The sequence below is a fragment of the Orcinus orca genome, chromosome 3 (assembly GCF_937001465.1).
Source record: "Orcinus orca chromosome 3, mOrcOrc1.1, whole genome shotgun sequence".
NCBI classification, from domain to species: Eukaryota; Metazoa; Chordata; class Mammalia; order Artiodactyla; family Delphinidae; genus Orcinus; species Orcinus orca.
In genome coordinates, this window is record NC_064561.1 from 157,107,048 (window position 1) to 157,117,925 (window position 10,878).

Below are 10,878 nucleotides of genomic sequence, written 5' to 3' on the forward strand. Positions count from 1 at the left end.
GGAGGTGGCGGGTGTGGAGTCTCCCTCAGAAGCCTGAGTGAGATCCAGCCAAGCAAAGACCTTATTTAATCTTCCTTCAGTACCTAAATGTTGAAGAGCAGCATTTCACTGTGCTAGAAACATACCACACCGTTCATGATGAAGCCCGAAAGTCACCAGTCTAGAAGTCAGCAGACCCATGTTTTTGTTCTAACACTGCCACTGACTAGCTCCGTTACCTTGGGCACATTGCTTTTCGTTTCCCAGGCCATTATCTGCTCGGACCTAACAGGGTGGGGGAATTAGATGAAATGAGCTGTAGCTGGCTCTGCTCTTCTTAAGATCCTTGGCCAGGATGCTCTTGTTGCTCATAAAACACGTGACCTCTCCATGAATGCACATCCCAGCTAGGTGCATAAAAACTGGATGATTCCCAAATTCATCCTCAGTGGGGCCAGCCAAGGATGCAGTCATAGGGCGTGAGCATTCAACTGGCTTCCTTGGAAGTCCGGCAGCCTAGAGGGACAAATGGCTCTGCAAGATGAGAGCACCACGTCACACCAGCATACAGGGACCAATGGGATGAGGAAACTCATCAGCGGACACGGCTGGGTAGACTCTTGGTTTAGAATCCGAGAATGCCTTTCCTGTATGGCCTACTTTAAGGCTCGGAATAAAGAAATGTATTTGGGACGCCAACCCCAGATCTATTCCCCTCTGTGGTCGGGGTGGAGTGTCTGGAATCAGCATGACTCATGTGGAAACATTTTGCTCTTTAATACCTCCAGAAGATCCTGGAACGACTGTGGCAAACCACGAAAGCAGGCAAGACAGGGCAGCCCTATTACTTGCTGAACCAAATGATTAATTTCCAAGGTGGTTTGAAAGTTTTCTATGAGTTATTCATATATCTGTAGAGCTTTACTCCTTCTGGAGGTTTGTCTCTGTTTCTGCATAGAAAAGAAATCTATCCTTATTTTCTCAAATGCATCTTTGAGAAATAAAAGAAGTTAATGAAATATCTTATAGATTACACGGGGCTCCCAAACTATTTCTTGGACACCAACGAGCTGAATTCAATGGAGGAAAAATTTCTCCCAGCACTTAAAAAAAGACACAAAAGAAACAAATTGTTTTTATTGATCTGAAACCTCTTAATAGGTTTAATGACTCAAATGCTCTTTTTAATTGCTTACTCACTAGCAGGAAGTATAATAAAAGTTTATATTGACCAAATGTCTTCTTTCTAATCATTTCCTCCAGCTCCACCCCTTTTTTTCTATTTTTGAGCTACAATGATAGTTAGTGGGTGCCAGGCCCTGTGCTGGGAAGACAGTGCCTCACTACAGAACCATGTCTTTTAATCTTCACCAGCACCATGGGAGACAAATATCAGGAGTCTTATTTTACTAATTGGGAACCTGAGACTTAGAATGGCTAAGGAAACACAGCTAGAAAGTTGGGAGCTGGGAATCAAACTCAAGTTGACTCTGAAGCCAAAACAAATATCCACCTGTCCATCCTTTCATTCATACAACCACCCACCCATCTATCCATCTCTCATCCATCCGTCGTCCACCCATGCACTCGCCGACCGTCCATCCATCCATCGATCATCCATCCATTCACTCATCCATCTGTCCATCATTAGCAAATATTTATCGGCACTTATATTCCTGGAACAATGTTAGATACTAAAAATATAATAGAAAACAAATGATCTCACATGGAATACACAGTCTAGTGAAGAGAACAACATTAATAAAAGAATACAACATCATCAAAAAGTCTACAAATAATAAATGCTGGAGAGGGTGTAGAGGAAATGGAACGCTCCTACACTGTTGGTGGGAATGTAAATTGGTGCAGCCACTATGGAAAACAGTATGAAGGTTCCTTAAAAAACTAAAAATAGAGTTACCATATGATCCAGCAATCCCACTCCTGGGCATATATCTGGGAGAGAAAAACTCTAATTTGAAAATATACATGCACACCAGTGTCCATTTCATGGCAGCACTATTTACAATAGCCATGAAAGCAGCCTAAATGTCTAACGGCAGATGAATGGATAAAGAAGATATGGTATATATGTACATATCACTTTGCTGTATACCTGAAACTAACACAACATTGTAAATCCACTATACTTCAATAAAAAAAGAATACAACAAACAAACACAGACATTAACTGGGAAAGTACTACAAAGAAGAGATTTTAGTGCTCCAAGAACATAAGAGAGAAGGAACTGATCTAGTTAAGGATGCCTATTAGGTGAGGTAGGATAAAGACTGCCTGTAAAATAAATTCATCCTCAAAGCACAGTGGTTTAACACAACGAAGTGCATCTCTTACTTGGAGTATATGATTTATAAGGGTCAGCAGGGTTCTTCTCTACCCAGTCATTGAGGGACCCAGGCTGACAGAGGCTCTGCCATCACAGCCCCCATATGGAACACATGGCCTCCCAGGTCAGTGTGGAAGAAGAAAAGTAGGATAATCTCACTGAAGGTCTTCAAGGCCAAGTTCAGAAGTGGTTCACCTCACCCATGTCCACTGACCAGAATCCAGTCACCTGGTCCCAGTTGAACTGCAAAGGAAGCTGGGAAATGTCTAGGAAGAGAACAATGAAATGGCAATACAGGGCACCGTTTCTGCTGTGAGAAGTCATAAAAGGCTTTGGTGAGGAAAAAAGGGACTGACGTGAGGAGGGGGTACACTGCCTCTTCAGGAAGTACTGAGGGACACACAAACGGAGGCAGAATTCTCCAGCCTCTGAATCCCTTGGCTTCTTTTTTGAGCTCAGGGGAGCTTTAACTAATCAACCCATACATAATCTGTTAATTTGGGTTATATTTTCCATGTATTTATTCTATCAGTTAAAGGCTTTTATGGAGTGTTTACTATGTGAAAGCTGTAAATACAATAATAAACATGGTATTATTATTTCCCTCAAGGATCTTCAATCTAGTTGAAGAAAGGCAAATGTGCAGAGATTATTAAGTAATAACACAATAATGACAGTATCGTTTATCAAAGGCATAAACAATACATAATGTATTCTCTCACAGAGCAAGACAGTTGAGTGGCTTGGAGATTAGAATCAATGGCTCCTGGATGCCCTCAAGGATCAGGTTCTTTATATCTTTCCCTTCTGCCGTCCTCGGGGTTGTCAGTAGTGTTCCACTTCATCTGTAAACACGATAAGATTAAGTGGAGGAAGAGACAGAAAATGTACATTTCCATCTTGCATGTCCCTTTTTAAGAGTGAAGAGTCTTGAGTCCTTCCCCTAAGTACCCTAGCAGATTCCTTTCCCACTGGATTATGTCAAAGTCAACACCCCAGATAATTACTGGCAAAAAGATGACACCAACCCTGATTTACTCCCTGTGGCTTAGACTTGCTTCCTCAGAAAGAAGAACAAAATCAAGATTTTGTTACAAGGAAGAAAGAGAATAGTTGTCAGTCCCTAAACAAAACAGTGTCTGCCATGGAGATGATGCTAAGTGTGAAATGAGTGTTCAGACATTTATTATAACAGCAAGAGAACCCATTGCGGTGTCACCTGAATAAGCCTGACAAAACATTGTGAAGAGGGACTCTGGCATCAGAGAGGCTTTTCAGGCAAGGAGATAGTGACCAGGAGAGAGGAACATATAAGGACTGATGGGCAATGGAAGGAAGGATTGGGTGGGGGCAGGGACATCTATGGAAACCTAAGGAAGGCTGAGCTTAGAGACACTGAAGGTAGGGAGAGTGAGGGATCTCCACAGGCCTGTCCCCTAGCGCTAATCCTCCCTGGAATATTTCAGGATGGGGAAATTCTCTTCCAGACTCTCAAGTATTATTGGATTATTCTTTGTGGTTACCAAATGTACTCAGCTCTCCTGAGATATCTATTCACTTTCTACAATGACACCTACGATGCTTAACTTTACACGTCAACTTGGCTAGGTTCTGGTGCCCAGCTGTTTGGTCAAATACCAGTCTAGATGTTGCTGTGAGGGTGTTTTTAAAGATGTGACTAACATTGAAATCCGTAGACTTTGAGTAAAACAGATTGCCCTCCATAATGCAGGCGGACCTCATCCAATCAGCCGAAGGCCTTAAGAGAAAAGACTGAGGTCCGCAAGAAGGAAAGAATCCTGCCTCCACACTGCCTTTGGACTCAAGACTACAGCATGGACTCTTGCTAGAGTTTCCAGACTGCTGGTGTGTCTTGTAGGTCTCAGACTTGTCCGCCTCCACAGTTGCATGAGGCAATTCCTTAAAGTAAATCTCTCTTTATGTGTATATGCATCCAAATCTCTCTCTCTCTCTCCATATGTATGTATACATATATATGTATATATGAATATATATGTATGTATATATATATGTATATATGAATATATATATATGTATATATATATATATGTATATTCCATTTGTTAGGATCTTGCTTTAGCCCAGCAAGATCTCTGAGAAAACAACACTTGCCTCACCTTGATTATGTGACTCTGTACTTTGCCTCAAATTACCAGGAGGATGGCATGGCTTGGCCCTTGCTGGGAAATGGAGTTCCTGAGTGTCAGCTGCTTCTGCCTCAGGCTTCTTCAGCATCTGGATCAAGCTCATTTGGCCTCCATCGGCAGAAGTGAAACCCCAGTTCCTGAATGAGGAAAATGACTTTGGGCTGACCAGTCCTGGGGGAGGTCATTATGTCAGTGTCTACTATTCCCTGAAAGAGAAAGAGTCCAAAGGTCATTTATGAATACCCTAATCCAATCCAGGTGTTCTGGGTGCAGCCTCCAGGGGAAATAAGAGAGCTTTTGATTGTCTCTGCCTGCAGAAAGAAATTATTAGGAAAAATGAGATGGTCTGAATAAAATTCACAAAGGGAGAATCAGATCCGCCTGAGTGATGAGTCTCAAGGGCTGCATCAGTAACTTGACTTCTGCTCCTGTAGCAGGACCATTCTTAGAGACGGGGCTGGTGCACCTCCTCTGTTCAAGCCATGCAGCTGTCTCTTGGCTCCAACCCAGTTTCAAATAATCTGTCCTGTGATGCTGGGACTGTGACTCTGCAGATTACTCTTCTCCTTTGTCAACCAGTAGGAGGTGCTGGAAGAAGGTGCTGGAAGGAGGAGTATCCCAGAAGACATTTCCTCTCTCCTTTTGCTTGCTGTTTTTGTGTCATCTGAGCAATGGCCCTTCACCCTGGTAGCTATAGTTGGCTCCAGTCCAGCATCTTTCTATATTCCCAGAATGAACCTCATTGTACCCTGATAAAGGTACCAGTTTTAGCTGGGCGGTGACTCCTCCTCAGACATCTGAGTTCCAGCTCTGCAGGGACCTTTCCTCTAGCTTCTGAATTCTGGTACCATCACCCTCTTCCCTTTGTTCTCCCAGCCTTAAGAGATGGTTGCTTCCTGTCATTACTATCTCTGTGTTTAACCCATTCCTTGTATTAAATTCTCTCTGTTTAGGTATCCGGCATGGTTTCTGATTTTCTGTTTGGACCCTAACTACTGACACAAATGCATGATGATACCAGCCATTAATATTAAATAACAAATTTCATTTCACACACACACACACACACACACACACACACACACGATTTCATGCTTATCACATACCTCTCAGATTAGAATTTGGCTTCTTTTGTAGATTTCCTACAGTGAACATTTGTTGCCCAGCAAACATGTACATGTATAGTCCATTTGAGAGTTATATTCTTCATTATAAGTGAGAATGCTTGAATGCTGGTTTTTATTTTTGTTAATTTTTAAAATTTATTTTATTTTATTTTTTTGCTGTACGCAGGCCTCTCACCATTGTGGCCTCTCCCGTTGCAGAGCACAGGCTCTGGACGCGCAGGCTCAGCGGCCATGGCTCACGGGCCCAGCCGCTCCATGGCAGGTGGGATCTTCCCGGACCGGGGCACGAACCCGCGTCCCCTGCATCGGCAGGCGGATTCTCAACCACTGCGCCACCAGGGAAGCCCAATGTTGATTTTTAAACATTAGTCTCTGGGGAATTCCCTGGTGGCGGTCCAGTGGTTAGGACTCAGTGCTTTCACGGCTGAGGACCAGGGTTCAATCCCTGGTTGGGGAACTAAGATCCTGCAAGCCATGCAGTGTGGCCAAAAAACAAAAGAAGACAAAACAAAAAAACATCAGTCTCTGACAGCCTTCCTTTGGCCATCAAGACACATCCATTCCTGGGACACTGGCAATGGGTCTCCTGCACTTGCCTAAGGAGGGTCAGACCCTAAAATGTGTAATTTCACCAAGGTGATGACACCCTGATTAGCCGACCAATTCCTCCCCTGACTTTGCCTCACGTCGGTGCAAAGCACAAACCTATTTTTCTTAAAATGGCGCCAGCGAATATCTATCTATGTATGTATGTATCTATGTATGTATCTATCTATCTATCTATATATTTTGGCTGCACCTGGTCTTAGTTGCAGCATGCAGGATCTTTTGTTGCGGTGCACAGCGTCCTCTTTTTGGCCTGTGGGCCTCTCTCTAACTGTGGTGCGCAGGCTCCAGAGAGCGTGGGCTCAGTAGTTGCAGCTCAAGGGCTCTCTAGTTGTGGTGTGTGGACTCTAGAGCATACAGGCTTAGTTGCCCTGTGGCATGTGGGATCCTAGTTCCCTGACCAGGGATCAAACCTGCGTCCCCTGCATTGGAAGGTGGATTCTCAACCACTGGACCACCAGGGAAGTCCCAGCACCAGCTAATATTGAGAGACAATGGACCCTTTCTGAACACACTATATTCCTTTTTGTAAATTCTTCTCAAACAAAACTTCTCTGAAAATAAGCTGAAAAGGTCTTCAACATCAAGATATAAATGACCAGTATAGCTAAACTATCTCATCTCAGGAAGTATTTTAATTTTATTTGCATTTTAAGTTTCAATGAAAGGGATCAAGCCTTGAGTTTAGAATCTCAGAATTCGCTGAGCTGAGTGTTGGGAGAATTTTTCCGTGGGAAGGGGTAGGAGAGAGGTGGGTCACACTCCAGCTGCTCCTTTCTGGAAATGACGCAAACACATGCCTTCCTCAGCTACCCTTTCAGTTGGCACTGATATAAAGACACGTTCTGTCGCACACAGTTCTTGACTGTCCATTGCCACACCAGAGCTGATCTCCTTTTGACCAAGGGCACAGTGGAGCGCCCTGGGGGAGGCCACAGGGCACCTACACATCACATAACAGCCTCCTCTGTGAAGCTAAACAAATATTTGCCTCTCGCTTGCAGAGCAGATCTACGGAGCTGACTTTTCACACGTATTCTCAGTGTCTGCACCTCTGTGGTTCATGGTGGTATCTGTGCCAACGTCCTGGCTGTAGCCTAGGAGCCAATCCAGCAAGCAAGATTCAGTGGCAGTCCCGGTACATCATAGCAGCCAGATGTCCCCAGTCATTTGCTGTGGGGTCTCATAGCCAGAGACAGCTGTGCAGAACTGGGGCTCTGGTACCTTCCATGAGTTTGCTGGGTGTAGATGTTCTCAACCCTCAGCCTACAATTAAAAAATTATGCCCACCTTCCCCCCTACCAAAAAAAGAAAAGAAATTATGCCCAACTCTGATTCACATCTTTTTTTTTCAAAAGTTCAAGGGAGAATCTTTTTTTTCATTAAGTTTTATTGGAGTATAGTTGCTTTACAATGTTGTGTTCATTTCTGCTGTACAGCAAAGTGAATCAGCTATACATATACATATATCCTCTCTTTTTTGGGTTTCCTTCCCATTTAGGTCTCCACAGAGCTTATTCACATCTTTGAGCAAGGGACATTGCCAGAGCATTATGAAATGATAACCCCAAGTAAGATTTAGTACTAAGCCAAGGTTTAAAATGCATTTCATGGGAAGATGCCAGAGAACACAAACTAAGGGGCTGGGGACTCTTCTCTGGGCCAGGTTTGCTATTCTCTGTCCATGAACTTGAGCAATTCGCTAAATCTTTTTAGATTGCCATCTCCCTGTCTGTAAGATGATGAGGTCTGGAGTTTTTTAAGGCTTCCTTACATGCTTTCTGTATTAGTTTGCTGGGGCTGCCGCAACAAACTACCACAAATTGGGTGGCTTAAACAAAGGAATTTATCGTCTCATAGTTCTTGAGGCTAGAAGTCTGAGATGGAGGTGTCAGCTGGGTTGGTTCCTTCTGAGGGCTGTGTGGGAGAATCTCGTCCAGGCCCTTCTTCTAGCTTCTGGTGGTTGGCTGGCAATCTTTGGCGTTCCTTGAGTTTTAAGTGCATCACTCCATCTCTGCTTTCATCTTTACATGGTGTTCTCCCTGTGTCTGTGTCTGTTTCTATGTCTAGTTTTTTCCCCTTTATAAGGACAGAGTCATATCTGGGTAGGGTCTGCCCTAATGACCTCATCTTAACTTGATTGTCTGAAAAGACTATTTCCAAATAAAGTCATACTCATAGGTACTGGGGGTTAGGACCTCGATGCCTTTTTGGGTGCTACAATTCCACACATAACACTCGGACTCCATATTCTTGTCCTGGCCACTATGAAGCTGGCCTTCTCTCTGCAGTCAGCCTGACATTGGTCCTCTGCTTTGCTGTAGAAGGGAGGAAGACAGATGGAGTCATATCCTAATAACCCCTTTCCAGTGGTGCAATACCAGGCAAGTTACTTTACTTCTCTGAGCCTCTGTTTCCTCATCTATAAGACGAGAACAATAGGTTTACTGAGAGAAGTCAGTGAGCTAAAGCAAAGAAGTACTTGGCTGACGTATGGTAAGTGCTCAACAAATGAGAGATATTATTGTTATTTATTCCTACTGAGTCAAGGAAAGGAGGGGTCAGTGATTCCTAACTCTGACTGCACATTAGAATCATCTCAGAGACTTTTCAAAAACTCTTAGTGCCCAGGCCCCACTAGCGATTCTGAATCAATTGGTCTCGGATGGGATCCAGGCACTGATATATTTAGAAGCTCCCTGGTTTATTTTATTATGCAGACAGGATTGAGAACCACTAGAATAAATGAAAGGGTGGAAAACACCAATGGAAATTCTCAATACAGTTGAAAGTCAGAAGAGGTTGACTTGGAGTTACTTATCCATATGGTCCAGGTGGTGGGATCAGCCAGAAACAGCTCTTAGAAAACCCGTGAATGAGGTGACCTAGATTTCAGAGACGTTTCTTGCCTTGTGGTCTCCCTGTAAAATATTTTCCAGGCTTCCCTGATGACGGAGCCACAGCAATATCCCATCCACTTGCTTGTCCAAGGATACCTAAGAGCTGTCCTTCCCCAGTCTCCTGCCCCAGATCTGTTCAAAAGTCCTCAGTAAGAATTGATGCCAGATAACCGCTTGATGTGCTACCTTCCTCAGGGATACCTGCCCAAGAGTGCTCATCCCAGAACTCAAAAACTCCTCCAGTGGGGAAATCCTGGACACCTAAGGGTAGACTTATGAAATGGGGACGGCAGAGCTCCTCACACCCCGCTAGGTGGGAGCTGCCTGCTTAGAAGAAGCATGGCTCCCGAGGCCCCTGCATTTGTGAACTGAAGAGCTTTTATTTTACTGAATCACTCTCTCACGCCATCCTCCACACCAAGTCCTTTTACGTATAAGTGTGAGGTCTAGAAGCAGCTGCTCTGACAGTGGCAGGAGTGATGAATCTTGCATCGAGAGCTGGCTTTTGGTTCCCAGGCCCCTTTGCTGAGTGAGGAGAGCAGCTGTAAGCAGCCCTCTCGCCACCTTCCTCTCTCCAGCTGCTCTGTCGCCTCAGCACCCGGCCTTGCTTCCCCAGCTTCGGCTTCTTACACTGCCACCCTTGTCTGAACATCACATACTGGTCACTCACTGCCTTTTAAGTCCCAGGGTGTCTTCAGTCCTCATGGAGGAGGGCAGTGACTTTTTGTTATGTGAGTGAGTGAGTAATATTAAATAAAATGATAGGGAAATAGAAGCAATTTTTTTTTTTTTCGGTACGCAGGCCTCTCACTGTTGTGGCCTCTCCCGTTGCGGAGCACAGGCTCCGGACGTGCAGGCTCAGCAGCCATGGCTCATGGGCCCAGCGGCACGTGGGATCTTCCCGGACCGGGGCACGAACCTGTGTCCCCTGCATCGGCAGGCGGACTCTCAACCACTGCACCACCAGGGAAGCCCTAGAAGCAATTTTTAATGGCAAAGCTATATAAGTTCTCTTTATTGTCACTAAGAGGTTAGGAATGTCCATTTTCTCTTTGGCTGAATTCTTAAAAATGTAGCAAGTATCCTAAAGGAAATGATAGTTCTCTCCATCCTGATCTACTTGAGGGAGGTTGTTTGGTTTGATGCTTTCCAATTCTTTAATTTTATTTATTTTTCATTTATGTTTTTAAAAACCTGATTCATCTTTTTTTTTATATAAATTTATTGATTTATTTTTGGCTGTGTTGGGTCTTCGTTGCTGTGCAATGGGCCTTCTCTAGCTGCGGGGAGCAGGGGCTACTCTGTTGCAGTGCACCTTCTTCTCACTTCGGTGGCTTCTCTTGTTGCGGAGCACGGGCTCTAGGTGCAGGGGCTTCAATAGTTGTGGCATGTGGGCTTCAGTAGTTGTGGCTCACAGACTGTAGAGTGCAGGCTTCAGTAGTTGTGGCGCACGGGCTTAGTTGCTCCGCGGCATGTGGGATCTTCCCGGGTCAGGGCTCGAACCCGTGTCCCCTGCATCGGCAGGTGGATTCTTAACCACTGCGCCACCAGGGAAGTCCCTCGATTTCTTCAATTTAAACAAGAATATGTGAGAAGGAAGAGGAGCCAGAGACAGACAACCTTCTTTTAATATGAAGCAGGATGTCGTATCTTCATCTGGCAATAAAGCGACTTGGTCCACTTTGATCTAATTTTGGCTTTTGGGAACTCCAGGGAAAAGGAAATGAAACCTAGGATGGGGAAATGCTTT